At 32.4% G+C, this 20,932-nt stretch overlaps 1 long non-coding RNA gene across 1 annotated transcript; it reads left to right on the top strand.

The window, feature by feature from the left end:
* Nucleotides 1-714: 714 nt before the first annotated feature.
* LOC143066480 (uncharacterized) lies at nt 715-1,932 on the top strand. Its single transcript, XR_012975634.1, has 2 exons — nt 715-849; nt 1,378-1,932. It is a non-coding gene; the product is annotated as an uncharacterized LOC143066480 (long non-coding RNA).
* The last annotated feature ends 19,000 nt before the right edge of the window (nt 1,933-20,932 follow it).

The following is a 20,932-nucleotide window of genomic DNA, read 5'->3' as shown; positions in this document are numbered from 1 at the left end:
GACGAGGACAATATTTCATGATACATAGTTATGAAATATTGTCTTGTGGTACAATATTTCATAGGACAATATTTTGCTTTACAATACAACAATAGGCGTTGTCAAGACGTCGATAACGTCGGATCAAAACAAATTGTCCATGCGTAGGAAAAAGATATAGTTCCTTACATTTTCTACATTAATTTCATAAAAAAAAAAGCCATTTGCCAATGTAATCAGCACTCGTTTAATCCATAGCGGCGTTCGGTCACAAGTTGTCTTATTTTTGATATTCAAATACGGCGATTAGTTATACTATAATTCATTATTTAAGTACATGTATAGTACAGATTATACGCCTTCACGAGATGGTTTACATCTAGTATGTTATATGTATATACATATTCATGGATCTACAATCTGTCGATACCTGTAACTTGGCATTGCACAAGGTCATGTTTTTCTCTGGCTGTTTATGACGTCTTTACACTAAATCCATTGGATGTTGGATGTGTACGGATGGATTGTTTAGTCTTAGATGCATGATTTTTTTATTAGTTGTTAGTGGCTTTGAACTAGCTGTCAGATAACTGCGAGTACTCTCAGATCTGTTTATTGTGTCTTTTTGTGTCGGGATGTATAAGTACCGGGACACGTCTACTTGTATTTTTGTCCATCTGATGAGTTAAGCCTTTTTCAACTGATTTTTGTAGTTCGTTCTTATGTTGTACTGTTATCACGGGTGTCATTCGGTTTATCGAGAGAAATGATAGTGAAAGAATATCCAACGGCGGTCAAGTATTGAGAGACGATCGTGAAAGTTCTGGTAACGGATCGTGAAAGACATTTAATCGAGAAGACTTATGAAAGGTCAGTAAATATTATAATTAAATTAATTACACAGACACATTTACGACAAAATAAAACTGCCTGTCAAAATGGTTCAACATTATGATCAGTATGTGAGAATATCCAGTTTCAAAAGTACATAGTTATTACAAAACGACAAAAGGCAGATTGCTTCTCGACATTTCAATGACATAAAAAATGTAAACAAACACGATTTTTTCACAAATTCGACTAGAGAAACTACTTTTATCAGAATAAGGGTATTGTATTTGAATTAATTAAACGGTTCTCATAGTTATTTTGTATAAATATAATCTGAAACTTGGTAAATAAAGAACTATTTACACAAAATTGATTTTTTGGATCGTGAAAGATCACGTACCGCATTTTTGAAGATCGTGAAAAGGATCGTGAAAGATCTGATGCTACGAAGACGTTCAAATTATTCTTCAATTATATGACAATTGGTATTTGTTATTGATATAGAGAAAGGCTAGATAGGTCAACATCCTCAATAGGTTTAAGCATCTCAAATATTAATATTTTCAGAAAATGAAAAGAAAAAGAAATAACAACTACGGCAATAAGAAAAGACAATGGGTGACAAAACGCCGAAAAAAGCAATCCAGTGAAGTTGAGCCAATGGAAGAGGTTGAAGATGCAGATAACGTTACAGAAGCAACACACGAATATACAAATACATTAAAATTATTATTTGGGCATTTGTGAACATGGTGTTTGTAAAATAGATGGATGATTGTAGGATGAAGCTTTTTATTGTCATGTGAAGTACTCACTTATCACGAGTTATAGGATACCCACATTTTGTATATTGCATCCTATAAACTACATGTCCGTCAGACAGGATTCACCTGACCCTGAATTTGCCTCATTTCATGGATGAAGATTCATTTTAGTGGTCAAGTCCGTATCGAGGATTCGTTAAGCTTTAGGATAACTGTCTGTTGTTATGATTGTAAGGTGTACATTTTCGACTTGTGCAAGGTTTCAACTAACATTGAACTCATTATCATGCATCATTCGGCAATGTTTGTTTTATGTTGTTTGGCTTTTTGAATATATACCTGTATGCTAAAGCGACAAGGTGTTTCGTGTATGGTGTACATGTCTGTCTGCATGTTTCATTGACCATGATGACTTCAATTGTGTTTGATTTATTGAATGATTGTAAGATGTCTATGTCTGGCTGTCGGTCAGGGTTCATATACTTTTGACCTTATGTTCCGAATTAATTGGCCAAGCATAACTTTTACATGTGTCAGTTTCTAAGGTACTGTAAGGATCGGAACACATTTATTTGGTGTACGGGATATTTGTAGAGATCTGTATGGCATGGTTCATCTGATCTTGACCTTTTTTATGAAACATTGACAATCTTAAGCGCATTTGACACTTCTAGTAAAACCCTTGATATTATAGACGTTCAACAAATATACTATCATAAGTAAAGCAAACAAGACATTACAAAATGTTGGTTATCATTCAATTCCAAATTACACATGAAATGTGCTGTTTTTGCTATGATTTTTTGTTTGATGGATAACACTTTGGGTTAAACGTTGCATATCCATATTATTGGCTAACTAGAGTCGGTCTGCCTGAAGTGCACTAGACTGATTCACAGAGCTGAATCTTGCTCACTTATTTAAACACGTTACTAGAACACACCCGCGAAATCGCGGGCATATACAGCTTGTGAACTGTTGTAGGATGATTCTTTGTAAAAGATATTATGTATGGATAATTTCACAAAATGTATCAAAAGCCCTCTCCCTAAAGTCCGATATTTGTTTCCTTTCTGTTAAATTCAATTATTCTTCTCCTTTGCTACAATGCTTCTTTTGGTAAAAGTCAAATCAAATTAAAAATTTGCACCGTTTCAAACATGAAATAAATGTAACTTCTTATATATGGACCATTATTAGTCTTATAAAATATGCTTCTAGAACAATCCATCGGTGCTTTTTCTTTGAAGAGCCTTATTAACATTCCAATGGTAGGATATGAATCTTGTATAAATGACCAAGACCGACTAAGGCTAATTTGAGGGGTGGTCGGAGGGGTCCTGATCCCGAAATCCCGGGCTTAAAACAATGAAATCCCGAGATGCAGAATTGAAAGAAATTCATATCACGAAATCCCGAAATCGAAAAATATATTCCAGGATCCCGTAAGGATCAATCCCCAAATCCCGAGCTTTAAAACACCAAATCCCGACGCCTCGAAAAAGGTCCTGCCTCCCTCTAATCTCTACCTTACTTTCATTTTTGCCAAATCACTTTTTTCCCTTTCAACAATAAATTTGTATGTCCCTTTTATGGGTATTATGTTTCTAGTCTGTGCATCCGTGCGTTCGTTCGTTTGGTCGGTTGTCCGTCCGTTTCTCCCGCTTCAGGTTAAAGTTTGTGGTCGAGGTCGACTTTCTATACTAACATAGAAAGTCCCTGACAGAATACAGAGAGTCTCTATATATTAAAGTATTACAATCGTAGTTTACATGTAGATAAACGCGAACAATAATTGTCCTCTCTAAGGAGGTATAATAGTTGTGGTTCTTGCGATCTAAACACCATGATATGAAACACGAAAAATAATTGTCCTCTCTAAAGAGGTATAATAGGTGTGATTCTTGCGATCTAAACACCATGATATAGAGAACGCTCTGAATCGCTTATTTATTTTTCATTTTTGTTATCTATCATACGATTGGTTGTACTTGTGTCACATGTTTTACTTATTTTGATAGATATGCAACTGGTAAGACCCCTTAAACAGTAAACATTTCAAAGAAAACAGTAGACAGAATACAGACAGTCTCTATATTTAAAGTAATATAATCGTAATTTACATGTAGATAAACGCGAAAAAATAATTGTCCTCTATAAGGAGGTATAATAGTTGGGGTTCTTGCGATCTAAACACCATGTTATGGAGAACGCTCTAATTGGCTTATTTATTTTTCATTTTTGTAATCTATCGTACGATTGGTTGTATTTGTGCATGTTTCAAACCGGAAGTCTTATCCATGACTAAAATTTAGTCTGATGACGGAATCATATCCGGACTCCTTTTTTGTCGTTTTTCTCCCAAAATAACTCAATCTGAATAATCCTAAGAATGGATGACAAATGCGACTATACATGTTACATATAGAACACAGAGGCATGATGATGGATTTATTGTGGAAGGAAGAGAGGCGACACACAAAATGAGGTCTCCTCGTTTAATAGTATAGATTAGTTGTTGTTTTTTTTTAACTTTCGAGGTGAAGTGTTTAATAGAAAAAAGATAATAGAATGAAATTCAAAACAGTGTGGCTGTGGCCATTGATTGACACATTAAATTCATCCATTGACTGGGACAATTTACGTGAAGGTTTGTCTGTAACGACCACTGTTCACGACGTACCTACGATAGACATTTAAACTGTGGGGTCACCAAAGGTTTCTTAACGCCTTTAATTATAAAATAATTCGAAAAATTAATCAGGAATAAACTTTATGTTTTGATTTATATAATTGATATAAATCAAAACATCGTGTTATTTCTGATTAATTTTTCGAATTACTTTATTAAGGTGTTGAGAACCTTTGGTGACCCCATAGTTTAAGTGTCTTTAAAAAGTACATAGTGAGCAGTGGTCGTTACATATAAACGTTCACCTAAATTGTCCCAGTCAATGAATGAATTTAATGTGTCAATCAATGGCCACAGCCACACTGTTTTGAATTTCATTCTAGCTGTAATGTTCATCCTTATCAAAATAGTTACAGGCTTCAACCACTTGCAGATTTATCAAATGGTAAAAGAAATACTGATTTCTGAATACTAGTATTAAGTCTGGTCACGCATTTTCTTTCACGATCGAAATAATACGTTGCCTGATCTTTCACGATCAAGTTTGATGGAAATTCAACAAATTCAAGGTTTTCATAAACAAATTAACGCTTTTAATGGAAGAACATACTATAATTTTACTGTATTATCAGATACACCAAAGATTAAATTTCAAATATATCATGATATTCTGAAATATGACCATTATAGGTACAAAAAGGGTGTTATTTGTAATTAATTTTATAGACACGCATTGCGCCTTTTGTGTTTTTTCAAAAAGTGCTTCATATTTTCTTTATCTTCTTTCACAGTTATGTTGAGGAAGTTAAACCATTTTGACAGACATATTTTTTTGTTAGGATTTGTTCCGCGTTTTGAAAATTAAGCGATTTTTTCAAAGAATTTGAATTAGAATATACATTAAATGTCTTTCACGATCCGTTACCAGAACTTTCACGATCGTCTCTCAATACTTGACCGCCGTTGGATATTCTTTCACGACCATTTCTCTCGATAAACCGAATGACACCCGTGGTTATACCACTGTCCCAGGTTAGGGGGAGGGATGGGATCCCGCTAACATGTTTAACCCCGCCACATTATTTATGTATGTGCCTGTCCCAAGTCATGAGCCTGTAATTCAGTGGTTGTCGTTTGTTTATGTGTTACATATTTGTTTTTCGTTCATTTTTTTACATAAATAAGGCCGTTAGTTTTCTCGTTTGAATTGTTTTACATTATCTTATCGGGGCCTTTATAGCTCACTATGCGGTATGGGCTTTGCTCATTGTTGAAGGCCGTACGGTGACCTATAGTTGTTAATGTCTGTGTCATTTTGGTCTTTTGTGGATAGTACCACATCTTCTTTTTTATACAGTCATGGAATTTCCGTTTCAGTGATGAAGTCAGAAATATTCCGATGGACGTTACCACAAATTAATCCTATCATCTTTTCTCGAATGTAACCTGCCGTACAGAAATTTATCACGGGGTTTGTAACAATGGGAGCAACATTTGACACAGGATCTGTTTATCCTTCCCAAGCATATGAAATCACACTGATTGTGTCGGGGTTTGTATTTCTCTACATGATTAACATCATGCAAATTCATATTATTTTCTAAGATTATAGTGATAGTAGTTCAATTGACTTTTGATGTTGATGTTGATGTTTTGTTCTTGTTTTAAAGTGTTAAAAAAAATACAGTTATGTTTTTCCATGAAAAGGCTACCGTTCCATTATTGCCTTTTTTATGATTCAACTTCTGTATCAGAAGCCTGTCAACACTGAGGTTATGTTTTCACACACTTCACGTGATAGGTACATTCGACTCCAATCTTAATTAATAAGGATTATCAATTTTCAAGCTGATGGTCTGTGCTTCTCTTTGGACAGTCCATCTTGTTCCACCAATTAAAAATGACCGCCATGAAATAGCCAATTGTGCTGAAAGTGACATTAAATACCAACCCATCAATGAAAAACCTTGTCTGGTGCTGTTTTCCTTCAAATAGTTTCATTTTATTGTCGGTTTCTGAACATTTTCTTACCATTATGATTTCACCATGATATTTATTTCTCACTCCCTTTGCAATCGCTTTGAATTTAGAATTTATTATTTTTAATTACACTCTGTGTTATGCCTGCCCACAATGCAACTTTAAATTGATTTTTAACCGGATTTTTGTGACAAAAATGTCGGTTATTGATTTGGGGATGTACGGCGGGCGGCCGGGCGGGCGGGTGGGCGGTCGGGCTGTCGGGCGGGCGGGCGGCAATCAAATGTTGTCCGTGCATTAACTCATGAACCGTTCAACCAAAGCTTTTAAAATTTTAATATGTTATTCCTGACAACTATACGAAGGTCAAGTTCAATAATGGCGATTTTGACTTTTACCGTTCAGGAGTTATGGTTCTTGAAAGATTGAAAAATGGAGTTGTCCGTGCATTTACGCATGAACTGTTCTACCAAAGCTTCCCAAATTTTAATATGTTGTTACTAATGAAAGAATGGAGGTCAAGTTCAATAATGACGAATTTGACTTTTACCGTTCAGGAGTTATGGTTCTTGAAAGATTGAAAAATGGAGTTTCCAGTCGTGTCCGTGCATTTATGCATGAACTGTTCTACCAAAGCTTCCGAAATTTAAATATGCTGTTACTGATGACAAAATGGAGGTCAAGTTCAATAATGACGATTTTGACTTTTACCGTTCAGGAGTTATGGTTCTTGAAAGATTGAAAAATGGTTTTCCCGTCGTGTCCGTGCATTTTCTCATGAACCATTCAACTAAAGCTTTTGAAATTTTAATATGTTGTTACTGATGACAAAATAGAGGTCAAGTTCAATAATGACGATTTTGACTTTTACCGTTCAGGAGTTATGGTTCTTGAAAGATTGAAAAATGGAGTTGTCCGTGCATTTACGCATGAACTGTTCTACCAAAGCTTCCCAAATTTTAATATGTTGTTACTAATGAAAGAATGGAGGTCAAGTTCAATAATGACGAATTTGACTTTTACCGTTCAGGAGTTATGGTTCTTGAAAGATTGAAAAATGGAGTTTCCAGTCGTGTCCGTGCATTTATGCATGAACTGTTCTACCAAAGCTTCCGAAATTTAAATATGCTGTTACTGATGACAAAATGGAGGTCAAGTTCAATAATGACGATTTTGACTTTTACCGTTCAGGAGTTATGGTTCTTGAAAGATTGAAAAATGGTTTTTCCCGTCGTGTCCGTGCATTTTCTCATGAACCATTCAACTAAAGCTTTTGAAATTTTAATATGTTGTTACTGATGACAAAATAGAGGTCAAGTTCAATAATGACGATTTTGACTTTTACCGTTCAGGAGTTATGGTTCTTGAAAGATCGTAAAATGGCGTTTCCATTCAGGTTGTTGCATTTACTCATGAACCATTCAATCTAAGCTTTTCAAATTTTAATATGTTGATACTGATGACAAAATGGAGGTCAAATTTGATATTGACGATTTTCACTTTCACCATTCATCAGTAATGGTTCTTGTGATATTGCCAGGACACAAATAAATGTTAATAAATCCGGTTTGCTGTCGTTGTGACAGCCTCTTGTTTAAAACTATACAGAAGTAGTTGTACAATTAAATAACATATCATGAACACTTAATCCAGCTTTAAATATCCGATTGTATGACAATTCGAACTTTCATTAAGTACAGTTTAAGCATACTTTATTTTATAATAATCATTAAACGAGATCGTTTTCCTTCCTTTATGAAAAAGTTATACACTATAATCTGCAAGCAAATACTACAATCAGGGAGATATGATTGCTGAAGCTATTACTATTGTATTGGCGTCTGTATTCATTCTCTTCTGAAGACCAGATTATTAAGCTTATCGGAAAATGATTTACTGAAGTCGAATGAATAAAATTTATTAAATGCTCATCGCTTAAGTAGTGATCGCGTTTGACTTCAAATGAAAGATTCTTTCTGTTTGTAGCTATTGAATAAATCGGACATTATAAAAATGTACATAATCTGCAGATATCTGATTCCAATTTATTTCTGTTCATACATTCATCAAAGTAATAGATGAACAAAAAAGCTAAGTTTATATCTTCTTACAGTCCGCTTGTCATGAAATGCAATTGAGATGGGGTATTTTGCTATTCAGCTTTTTTTGTAACTTCAGGTCATGTCATATCATGTCTGCCGCCCTTCCAGGTTTGCTGTTAACATTTGTAGAGACATCTGCATCTATTGTACGCTTTTACCTTTGTTACATAATCGTTAATTTATTTCTGTCATGGGAACAAGTGATGAGCATTATGTAATTTAAAGCTGAGAAATACAGTCGCTTCAAACCAATTTTGACGAAATCACCAATTAAGTCTCCATATATAATGATCTGTATTCCCAGACAACATTTCCTGCAATATCACCATTGCTTTTGCTATTCTTCGTAGCTTCAAAATGTCAGAAGTACCAAATATCAGTTTTATTAGACTTTAAAACTAATAATGAAATCAAGCCAGCCTATCGTTGAAAAAAGATAAGCTTCATGAGAAAAGTTTGGAGCAACAGTACGTTGTAATTACTATTGTGGTACATGTATATCTATTATTGATAGAAAAGCAAGTCACTTTTGGAAATGTGAATGATATGTAGTTGTGGTCTTCGTCTGTTCTTTGTTCGGGTTGTTGTCTCTTTGACATATTTTCCATTTCCATTCTTAATTTTATTACGTGGTTAGATTGTCCTTGTTGTTGTTTCGTAAATACATTTTTTTCTATTCTGGTCTTAAAGTAATATTGTTTTCTATATTATGTTGTTTATAAGAGTTGACATATGAAAGTTAATGTCGCTTATGATAACAAAAAAATGGTGATTTGTTATTGTCTGTGTTAGGTCACTCTAAATTTTTCCAAAGATTATAACAAGATGAAATGACGAGTTTTGTTCCATACGATTTAGTTTAACACCCTTATGTTTTAGTTGTACAGGCCTTATTTCCAATCAGAAATCTGAATCTTTGCGTCCAGTTTGTTTAAAATTTCTCGTTTCATCCTCTCCCTATGGTTTATAAAATCCTAGTACGTTTGTCATTTTGTACTTTATGGTCTTTCTATTTAAGTGTTCTCTTGATTCATGCTACTGTTTTATGGTCAAGAAAAGTAATGGTACTGCAGAATGGATGCAGTTTCATGAAAGCTAACACTTTTTTTTATTATTCTAATTACTTTAACAAGCATTACGTAATTGGAAAATATTTTCAAATTATTTCCTATCATTTTGCTTTAATAGCTCTAAGATTGTTTGTCAGAGGATATTATACAACTTTTTAATCGACTCTTTTTTTTTTCAAATTAAGAAAAAAACTATGAATTACCGTAGGTTTTAACAAATCAAAGCCAAATTAAACAAAAAGTTTAATCCTCTCAAAAAAGTGCAAAATATTTTCAAGGTCCAAATTATTAGTCTGTGTTCAAGGAACTTAGTAGGCACTTGAGGAAAAGTCGGTGACCGGTATGCTTGACTTATTTTTTGTAGTGCTTTTTTATCAATAATATTATGCAATGTCTTCCTTCTATTATGAATAAAATGTAAATAATTTTACAAGTTTTTACATAACATCTAATCAATTAAAGAAGCACAGGAGACATGTTCTTATTCAAACACACATGCGCGTCAATATATTTCAGTTGAGCCGTATATTTTGTTCTTATTATAATGTTAATTTGGAGGACCCAACGATAAATTTATATATCTAGACTCAAATACCCATGAAATAAACATAAGTCTTTCACAGAGGGAATTCTGGTGATTAGAATTATCTCCCTTCCATACTAACTCTTCAAGGTTTGGCACATTTACCTACGAAAACGTTATCAATGATGAGTTCGTCAGAAACATTCAGGAAAATAGGTATTATAATCGAAAGAAAATATTTAAAAAAAAAAAAAGAATTAGACTCAAAATAAAATGAAGTACCCAAAAATATGATTAACGCTTTACTATGCTAAGAAATTAGTAAGTACAGCTTCAAAATAATTTCAAGCAGAAAATTGATTGGATTAGAAAAATTACCGACTGCATTTACCATATTCCTTATAAAAGAGAGGCGAAAGATAAAAAAGGTACATTCAAACTCATAAGTCGAAAATAAACTGACAATGTCATAGGTAAAAAAGCAAAGGATCACGTATGGCATCCCGTCCTGTTGCTCATGTAAGTAGAAAACCTGTGATAAGTCTTATTTGAAATTGGAATACATTCGTAGTCATTTGTGAAACAGATATACCCTAACGGTCAACCTACTCTTTATCTCGTCCATAAAATGATACCATTCAAATATAACTAGATTAATTCACTGGGTTTCTAATATGCGGTATGGGTATATTTCAAACGTATGGCGGGGTTACATGTTCCCGATGCAATGATCATGCAGCAAAGTAGTCAGCCTTTCCGTCTCGACTCAAAATATCTTTCTTCGTTTTCTATAAGTTTTCGGTCTGTTTACCCTGGCCTTAAATGTAAAATCACAAAAAATAATGAACTCCGAGGAAAATTCCAATCTGATAGTCCCTTATCAAATGCAAAAAGCTTAAACACTTGGAAGAAATGCAGAACAACTGTCAAATTCCTAACTTGGTACAGGCATTTTCATATAAATAACATGTCGGATCAAACCTGGTTTTATAGCTAGATAAACCTCTCACTTGTATGACAGCGTTACATAACCATATTGGGCACAACGTTTATGAATTATTTGTATACTGTTGTTTGGTCGTTTTTCATCATGGAGTTTGTCTTCGATATATGTGTTTGATTATCACTTGGTATCTCAAGTTTCTCTTTTGATGACAACTCTCTTAGATATAATGTTATGACACTTCGATACAGTCAGAAATGCTGTACGCATCTAATTTTCGTGGTAATCTTGTTATCATGTGTGAGCACCATTGTTAAAAAACAAAATCAGTAATAGAGTTTTAAAAAGTTTCAAAAATGGGGTTTCATCAACTTCAACAATTTCTTCTGTCATTTTCTATTTCATATATCGAAAATCAGCGCTGATGATTAAAACAAATAATTTCGTTTCCAAAACGTTAATTCAATGGAAATCATTTTCTAGTTCTCCTTTTTTCATAATTGAAATGTTTTGACTTCACGTTGATCAAATGTAAAGCCAATTCTGGACTAAGAACCAGAACATGTATGCTTGAGGGGGATACGTTTCTTAGCTCTTAATAATTTACAAACAGTAAACAACAAGACAATATCCGTATTTTTGTGAAGTACCGAAGTACTGGTTACTAGGATGGATATATCCGCTAGGATTTATAGTCTACTAGACAACATATCGACCCTTTAGATGTAGTTAATATTGTCAAGTATTTTCTTCAAATTTTCTACGGATATTATATAAGTCGACAGTCAGGTCGTTTTAATTAGATTTTTACGTGAAAACTGGTCACTTCAATTTTAACTTTTTTTTATCTTTATGTTGCAATATTCTCGCAGCACGTGCAACTTCAAATGTGTCCCTGTCGGATAGATATTCCAGATATTGATTGCTTCTAACAGGAAAGCAACTCCATCAATAAGGTAAAGGGAATTATTGTAGTGTAGTTCATTTTTTCGAAAGATAAATGGTCGACATCATGACATAAATTCATGTTTACGGAATTAATGAGTCGATATGTTTCGCTTTTTTTTTTGTCACAGTTCCATCATTTCTGAACAGTTCTGATTTATTTGAACTTTTCCACGTGTCACACGAACATGAAATGTTTTACTTGTGTTACAGAAATAGTATACTTTTCATGGCCACTTGCATGGATTATTATTTTAAAAGATACTTACTTTGCTTAACCCTGTATTTATGTATTATCTTATATCAAGATAAACATTGTGATACCGAGCATTAGTCTGTAATTGTAATTCTACGAAAATAAAACGCCGTGGTCCTTTGCCAGGACATAGTATGCGTGCAAACTGTATTATTATTTCTCAAAAATGATTAACGATTAAGTTTATGTATGGATTTCAGGCGATCCAACTTTCAATGAACGATTGTTACCTATCTTATACCAATTTTTTTTAAAATTTTATAAACCTTTGCAAATATGAAAAGTATTTTGATGGATCAGTTACAACAGTACTTTATTTAACGTACTGGGAAATTTCACGTTTTTCATACTAGTATCTGTTGACTTGCATCAGTACCAAAATCAGATAAGGATTTTTCACGCTCGTTGAGATAAATCACTCCTAGTGTTGACTCTTCTATTCCGCAATTTAATAATTTACCATAACATTCATGTTTTCATTCTCAATTTTATTTTATTTGTTGAATATTGTTCCTACAAAAAAATCCACAAGTTGGATGCTGGTATATATGTTTAATTACAGCTCGCTTTTTTATTATTGAAAAGTGATAATATTGAATTTCGGTGGTCACGACTGGTTTGGAAGGCATGTTTTATATTTGCTCTAACCAATATTGCTTCATTTATGTATTTTTTTATAGGAAGAGTAGCTGTAACTCAAGTTGCATTTTCGAAGAACAATGAATTTGGAAAGCACTGTGGGTCCAATAGAACAATTCGGTATGGATGATTCCAATTTCTTCTACTGTATCAATAACTTTATGATACGAATCAGGTCAAATGTGAAAAAAGCAGTTTGCACGCTGCATTTCCATAAGTAATTTTTGGAAACCGATAGATATGTCATCCGATATATCATATGTGAAGATGTAAAATGTCATCGTCCAAAAAATGAGAAATATTCTGCAGTTAACGATGCTGTCAACATCAACAACTAACACAACAGTGAAAGAAGTAGTTTGAAAACTGGTAGAATGTTCGAGATACTAAGTAATTAGCTGGGTCATGCATTAGATATCCTTATTATTATTATTTATCTACAGTTAAACATAATTGTATATACGCAACATAACGAAAACATATTAGAAGAATGTTGTACTTTCTTGTAGATCACATGACTTTGTTGTTGTATGGAATGCTCATCACGTGGAGTAAGTATCTATCTTCAATACAAAGAAATATTTTGCAGAAGATTCCCACGAGTTCTTCTTTCCATATGTAATAAATGAGCACACATGCATGGAATAAAGAAACTCGTTACGTAATGTTCACTGTGCATGTCTGTTAATTAATGTTGTAGTTTTTTTTATCAAACATATTTGTTTGAATGAAATTACATACACTCGAGATATCGGAAGAATTTTAATGCATACAAGAAATATCAGCTATATGAAACATGAGGCAAAATTAGTTTTATATCAATATATGTAGTTGTAAGAATTCCAAAAGAAACAATTAATGTTGTTTCATATAATCATTAACGTTAATCAAATGCAATCAAAGTAAACTGATAAATTGCACACTATTTTATTTGCCTTCAGTAAGGAAACAATTATTTTACCATATAACTTATTCTAAATTTTACAACGATCATATTCTTTTACCGAGAATTATGAACTTAGATTTTCAGATAACTTGAATAGTTGGCCTAACCATGACACAAGAAGGTACTTACCGTTTCTTGTTCTCAATATTTCAATGCTATTCACTGTAAGATTTTGGTATTACAATAAAAAGTAAAATCACCGAAGAAGGCTAGTTGCTAGAACTATCTTTGCATTTAATCTTTTTATATTTTTGATAAGAAGTGGAAGATGACCAACGGGAAAAAAATCATATATGAGAAAACTTTGCTCTGATGTTTCATGCATGAAAGATCGCTCTACATGCATTATTTAAAACTTTTTTTATATCCTCTAGTATAACTTATTTTCCTGGTTAAATGTATACGTTTTTAGTAAATTACTTTCTAATTAGATCATATGAAACAAAGGTTAACAATTCAAATATTGACATTCTATAAGATGGTGACAGAATGACTGAACAAATTTTAATGCTTATTATATTCTTACTTATTCATTCATAAAAACCAAAACATCTGTGACACATATTTCTATATAAACTTATATATAGCTAAAAATCTGTATTGATGAAATTTTTTTCTTTTAAAGAAATTCCTGAAATCAGAATTTATTAAGAAAAGTGTTCGGGCAACATTGATGATTGGAAGGACAATATATTCCAAAATCAAGTCTACCATTAGTTACAGTTTAATTAAACACATGAGGTTCAAACTTAGAAATCAGGAAAATATCAACGGCATCGAAACCCAAAATCGCTAATGTCAACGCAGATAAGGATATATTATAGTATAACGTATTCTATAAGCTCTAACTTATAACTTACAGTACATCATAGTGTGCGAATGATATAGTCAAGTGAAAATGGTGTCGAGAAAGAGTGCAATCAGATACTGAAATCAGAGTATCACCCGACAGTTTGACTCTCATCAATTGGTATCCAAAAATTCAAAATTCAAAACCGATGAAAATTTTTAAAACGGTGAAATCATTCTACCTTTAACACTTTTTCGTATGCATATATCAGCAATGAACAAATGGCACATGAAGGACATAAATAATGTCTATTAGACAATTTCAACCTGTGCATTGCAGAGAGTTAACAGTTTGTTCTTATATATGCTGTGCTGAACATTACATACTGTCACATGAGCGCTCAAAAACATTTTAACCAGTACCATTTTTATGTGCCAGTTCCATGTCATGAGTTGGAAGCAAACAGTATATCGTTGGTGCATTAATTGTGTTATATTAAAATTTTGTCTTTGGCAATTCACAATTTTACTGAGTTGTTATAGTAAAATTGTGAATTGCCAAAGACAAAATTTTAATATAACAATTGTTACCATATTTAAGTATAATGAGCAATCATCTGCAATTGCTTTTTTTATTTAGAAAGAGTACATCATATGTTAGTACAGACAAACCAACTATGAACAATCAAGTACAGAAAAACCAACAACGAACAATGAAGCTACAAATCCGTCAGAAAGCTGTTCATGCAGCCAATATAAAATCAATTTGAAGTAAACAAAAATTTAGTGATATTTCACATAACCAGTCGGTATAATATCGCATATTGTTAACAATTAACATTTATAATGCAGGTAATTTTACCAGTTCGATCACAGATTACAGGTACAAATCAGTTTTAATTATCAAATCAACTTTTCAGTCAACGTCATTGTTTATTCAGATGGTCGCTATAATATATTGTAAAAATTCAATTAAATCGAGCTTGTTTTACATCTAAAACAAGTGGCAACCATAATCACATCGGGCTCTATTTCATCTTTCTGTCAATCTTATGTATAACATTTAATTATACCGGCAATTATTGTGTCAGAATAATATTTAATACAATATCGAATTAAAATTCGTGGATTTTTCTTTCGGTTAAATCCAGGTTGCCGCATTACAGATCTTTACGTACATCCTTACATGTTGCTCATGTTACATCAACCATTTACAAGTATTGTCCATATTTTTCTGACTGCCAAGCTGAAGAAGCGAGACCGTTTTTATTTGTATTTTCTTTTTGGTGTTTTTTTTTTTTTTTGGGGGGGGGGGGGCATTTCAAAATTTAAGCAAATTATTCCCTATTCTGAAAACATGACAGATAAATCAGATATTTTTTTTAAATTGAAAATAAGTCAATTTGTATAGTAAACTGTTTTAATATCTTTTGATAGATTGATGAAACCTTCAAGCTGATTGATTCCTTATTTTTGTACTAATTAAGCATACCTAATATGTATAGATAAATCTTCATGTTTTACCATGACTCATATATTGATTATCCTGCTTTACAATTTCATACTTAAAGTTACCATTTACATAATATAAAACTTCTACAATAGCCTTTTCAGTGTGTGCCCGCAGACAAGGATCGTATTTACTCTTGACTGTTGACTTTTATTGGATTATACCTAGTTCAGAGTTGCTGGAATACACTTGGTGATTGAACAATTACAATAAATGCTGTTTCATGCACGATAAAGTCGGTAAATAGTTCGCCGGTATCTTAAGGTTGACTACAGTACAGACCAATAGGTCTTGGTGTCTCCAACCAGCAAAGTTTAATCAAAGAAACAAAATTCCATTTATTCAGTTGCAAGTACAACTAGCTTAAACACTCAGACATTTGTATTTCAAATACTTTTCTTTATATAAAAATTGCCACAATTGTATTTGAAATATTTTATTATCCGGAATCGATAAAGCTAAATAGAACAAGATTACGACAGAGAGACATTTTAATGATTGTATGCAGAACTGTGAAAAAAGAAAAAAAGATTCTAGTGCAAGTTTTATGTAAATATCTAAAGAGTCCTTTCCGACTTTTTACAGTATAGACGCAAAAGCAATTATGACAGTTATTATAACGTAAACAACTTTGTCATATCTTTGTTGTACTTTTACTAATAATTTTATAATTACGCAACACCATATGAACCTCAGGATGATAACTTTCGTTGTACTTTATTGGTCGTCTCTTAAAACAGGCCGGTAAAATTGTGACTGGTCTAAACGTACCATAAGAAGAATGACGAACATTATGATGAAAATAAAATTGTATTTTAACCGAACTGTGTATTTGAAAATATAAGGTTTATTCGGATACAACAAAATATAGGGTCTATTCTTGTTCTATAAAACTTAAAAGAGACACTTCACAATGACAGATAATAAATGCTGCTCATTTAAACAGCTATCTAAATAAGTACACTTAAAGCTGTTACAATTCCATTGACCTCTTCTATAAAATAAATCCAATTGACGCTTCATATAAAAAAAAAAAACATTGGCCCCCATATATTAGCAAAAATAACTCGATGAAGAAAATCGTCATGTATTTTATGATAAAAAAAAATCATCTAAAACGCATCACCTGGCGAACTTCCCATGTGATTCCATTTACATCAGCAATATAAATAGATATTTGTAATCTATTATTGTATGGAAGTATATACAAGTAGCAAGAAAAGGTAAGACTATAGTTTTACGAGTTTTACGAAATTCAGACTTTTAGTTTTCGAAATCATATTACAAATTGAAAAAATAACATCCGATTTCCGGGTAAGTACGTTGTAAGTCGATGCCAGTAACATAAAAATATTAATTTTATGCGCAATATTGTTGTACTGTATATTATTTCAGTATCGCTTGACGAATTTTCATATGATTTGTAGAATATGTATGCCATTTATATGTGTAACAACCCATAATCCCGTGATTCAAACAAAAGTAAAGTGGTGTTCCTCTGTCCATTGTTAAGGACGAATTAGACTTTTTTCATCCTATTGTGGTGTTTTTTTCGTCTACTGTTTCCTTTGATGGCTGACTGAGATCATAAGTGATGGGACCTACTGGTAATACATCAAAGGTAAATATTGATTTCAGGATAATTGGAAACAAACAGATTTTAATTATGATAGGGATGATTGGTGAGAATAGATTCTACAGACAAATAGATGTATTGCTGCTAATAAATCTAACTCTAGATATGTGTTTTAGCAATAATTAATATTTGTATAGTATACGCAATAACGCTTTTACTACCTGGTGTTATGGTCGCGTGACTATCAAGATCGACAATGTTTTCATGATCCAAGTTTAAATGTTTTATAGATGTATATATACAGAGAATATTATATGGTCTTTTCAATATCACATCTTTATCAACCCGAGACAACAATATAATACCGAGGGCTATGCTCGTGAGATGATATTCAAAAGAGATGTTGTTCCGCTTGACATGCCGTAAAACATACTTTTGTGATGGCTAAAACCTATACAACCATGACTGATATCGATAATACACGAAAAACGATTTCTATTTAGTATATTATACATATGTTCCTACACATAATCAAATTTATTGCGATGTAGCTGGGACCAATATTTAAAGGTTATCAGGTTTTATAAACATTAATATCGTTTAAAACCAGTTGCGAGCGATAATGTGAACCTTTTTTTATCGAGTGAGCGTAGAGAACGAGCAAAAGCTTTTCATTGTGTCGAGCGGTTTTATACGTCTATATAGTTTCATGTTCCAGTTCTTTCTTGGTTCAACTTGGCTGCAGTTGCGATTCCGGCCTCCAACCATGCAGTTATTTCGAACGTTTAAAAATGTTTTACAAGTACATGCAGCATACATAATTATATCTTTGAACGAAGAGTTTATCATTTATTAGTAATAATGATATTATATATATAAAAAAAAAGGAATTTATCGTTTTTTTCCCAATTGAAAGTTATGGTTGTGAACGAGTATACTCTATATAATTGCTCCTCATAAATTGTAAAAGTTAATGCTAGAATAAAATATCTATCGATACTCCCGTGTCCCCCCCCCTTTTTGACCCCCTCGCAAAAAAATACTCATTTTTCAAACGTAAAAAACCTACCAATCTGTTTATCACTCTACGCTAACTTTACCATGCAGCATGCCATTAATCGGAAATGTAATTGCTTTTACTGCATTGAATGAAAAAAGTGTTGAAGTTTCCAACTAATCAATGGACGATACCGAACTCGTGCACTGGCGCCGCAACCATTTTTGCAACAATTAATGGCTGTTAAAAACATATGCTTTGTATTAATTCATTAGAGGCACAAGATTCATATTTTTTGTAACTACAAAAAACTTTTCTAGTGAATAAGAAATGATTGCAAAGATCTATCAGCATAATGTTTTCATATCACTTTACACGGCTAAGTTATAAAAAGACTTTGATATCAAGAAAGTCATTTATAAAGTTAATTCAAGAGATCTGTACTAAGAAAGACAAATTTTGATTCCATGTTGTGTTTCCATTTATAACCAAGGGGTTTATCCCTAAGTGCGTGTTTTATAAAAGGAATCAGTATAATTGACCAATAGAGTACTTGTATTCAAAACATCAGAAAAGTAAAATTTAAAAAAAAAAAAAAAAACAATGATTCGATCTGCAACAAAGAAACCTTGTGCTTCTTTTGAGTCGCATTTATGTTGTATGTATCAGAGCTGCGGAACAATAAGTGTTTACTAATTGAAATTGTAAATGGACATGCTTAAAACGAAACTCCCTCCTCGAGAAATGAGACCATAAGCCTTTCTTTTTAAACTTGATATAGGGTAAACAACTGCTTTCACAAAAAAATGTATTAATTAATTCTGTCGAGATAACATAAATTTGAGGTTTAAGAAACTAAAAAAAATTGTACACTTTTAGAACACGTCAGAAATTTGTAGAGATACATGAAATACCACAAGTATTTATAAAATAGTAAGAGGCAAGACATTATAAGTATAAAAGATAAATACAGTTTGTATGTCTGTGTTACTTATCAACTATATAGTTGAAGTGCGTTGCATCTTAGCGGCAACATGAATTAATCCGGTCGCGGACAAATGTTAAAGGAAAACCATACACTGTTATAGAAAACAACCTTCTTTTTGTGTAATGGATCAGACAGAATCTTGCACCTAAAATAGTAAATTAAGATCTAATATGATAATTTACATCTTTTAAACAAAATGACATTTTGTCAATAGTGTCCTTTATCAGTATACGAAGGGATTAAAGATTGGAATAGCGTCAAATTGTATGCAAGACTTTAACAAGTATACCAATGACCTAATGTTTTTTTTAAGTTTCGGTTTGTTAATACGACATAAATTAAAAATATTAAAAAACGCTTAAGTAATTAAAACGTCCACCTTCAAAACCAATAATTTATACCGCATATCAATAAATAAGTTGGCATATGGTCATCATGCTTTGACATTTTTATGGTCTGCAACACATTGTTTTTGTGACGAACCGTATCATCGACGCGGGGGAAACTGAGAAATCATTCCGATTATTTAAGCACTGGATATACAAACAAATAAACAACATAATATTCGACATACATTCCTTTACGACTCAACGAACGAATATTCAGATCGATATAAACAGACAAAGTCGAACATGGCCAACATTCTTTATTGACTTTAAAGAAAACGCCATCTGGACTTTTAAGCACACAATAGAATGATGCAGTTGAGTGTTGGGAGAACAACAATTATGACATTTGTATAGGTTTGCATTCTATCAGAAATTACCTTGGTTTTAATCAACGTGCAACAGATGAGAATTTAATCAAAGTGGTGATGGTAGGTGAAGGACATATGCCAGATATAAGGAAGTGAAATTATTTTTGAATAAGCGGCAGTTTTTATAATGTTCTTCATGATACCATTCTTTCTTTTCATTATATTTAAGGATAGCCCTATATTTTTGAGATTTTTCTTTTTGTATGTTTTGGGACAGCACAAAATCTAAATCACTTTACCGTATCATTAACTGAAAAGTTTTAACTTTGCTTTATGACTTGTGTCATTATTCATTAGAGAAGCTCGTACAAAAGTTAATAGTTTAAAAAGCTAATTAGAACAATAAAATCCCAATCTTGTTGAAAAGAAAAATCTTATTAAAACAAACAGCAGTTTCTCGTTTCCAGATAATTGTCTTTGGGAATGTGCTGATGATATAAGTTTGACAGAAAGAAAGCGACCAAGGGACGCTTAATTTACGGTTCGTCAACAAAATAAAAGAAAATCTACAAAACACATGTATACATTTCTAAGGTCGTTAATTATTTCTGGTACTCATAAAATGCACATACATTTTATGTCGACACCATTCAGTAACATTGAATATTAATTCTCACAACCGTTAATTGTGCGCTGTGTTTTTTTTCAAAAAGAGAAATATTGAGTTTTCTTTTTAACGACCCGTGAAAATTAAAAGCTGTGACA

This window comes from Mytilus galloprovincialis, chromosome 3, assembly GCF_965363235.1.
Source record: "Mytilus galloprovincialis chromosome 3, xbMytGall1.hap1.1, whole genome shotgun sequence".
Lineage (NCBI taxonomy): Eukaryota > Metazoa > Mollusca > Bivalvia > Mytilida > Mytilidae > Mytilus > Mytilus galloprovincialis.
Note: the sequence above shows the minus strand (reverse complement) of the source record. Positions and strands in the feature narration are given on the sequence as shown.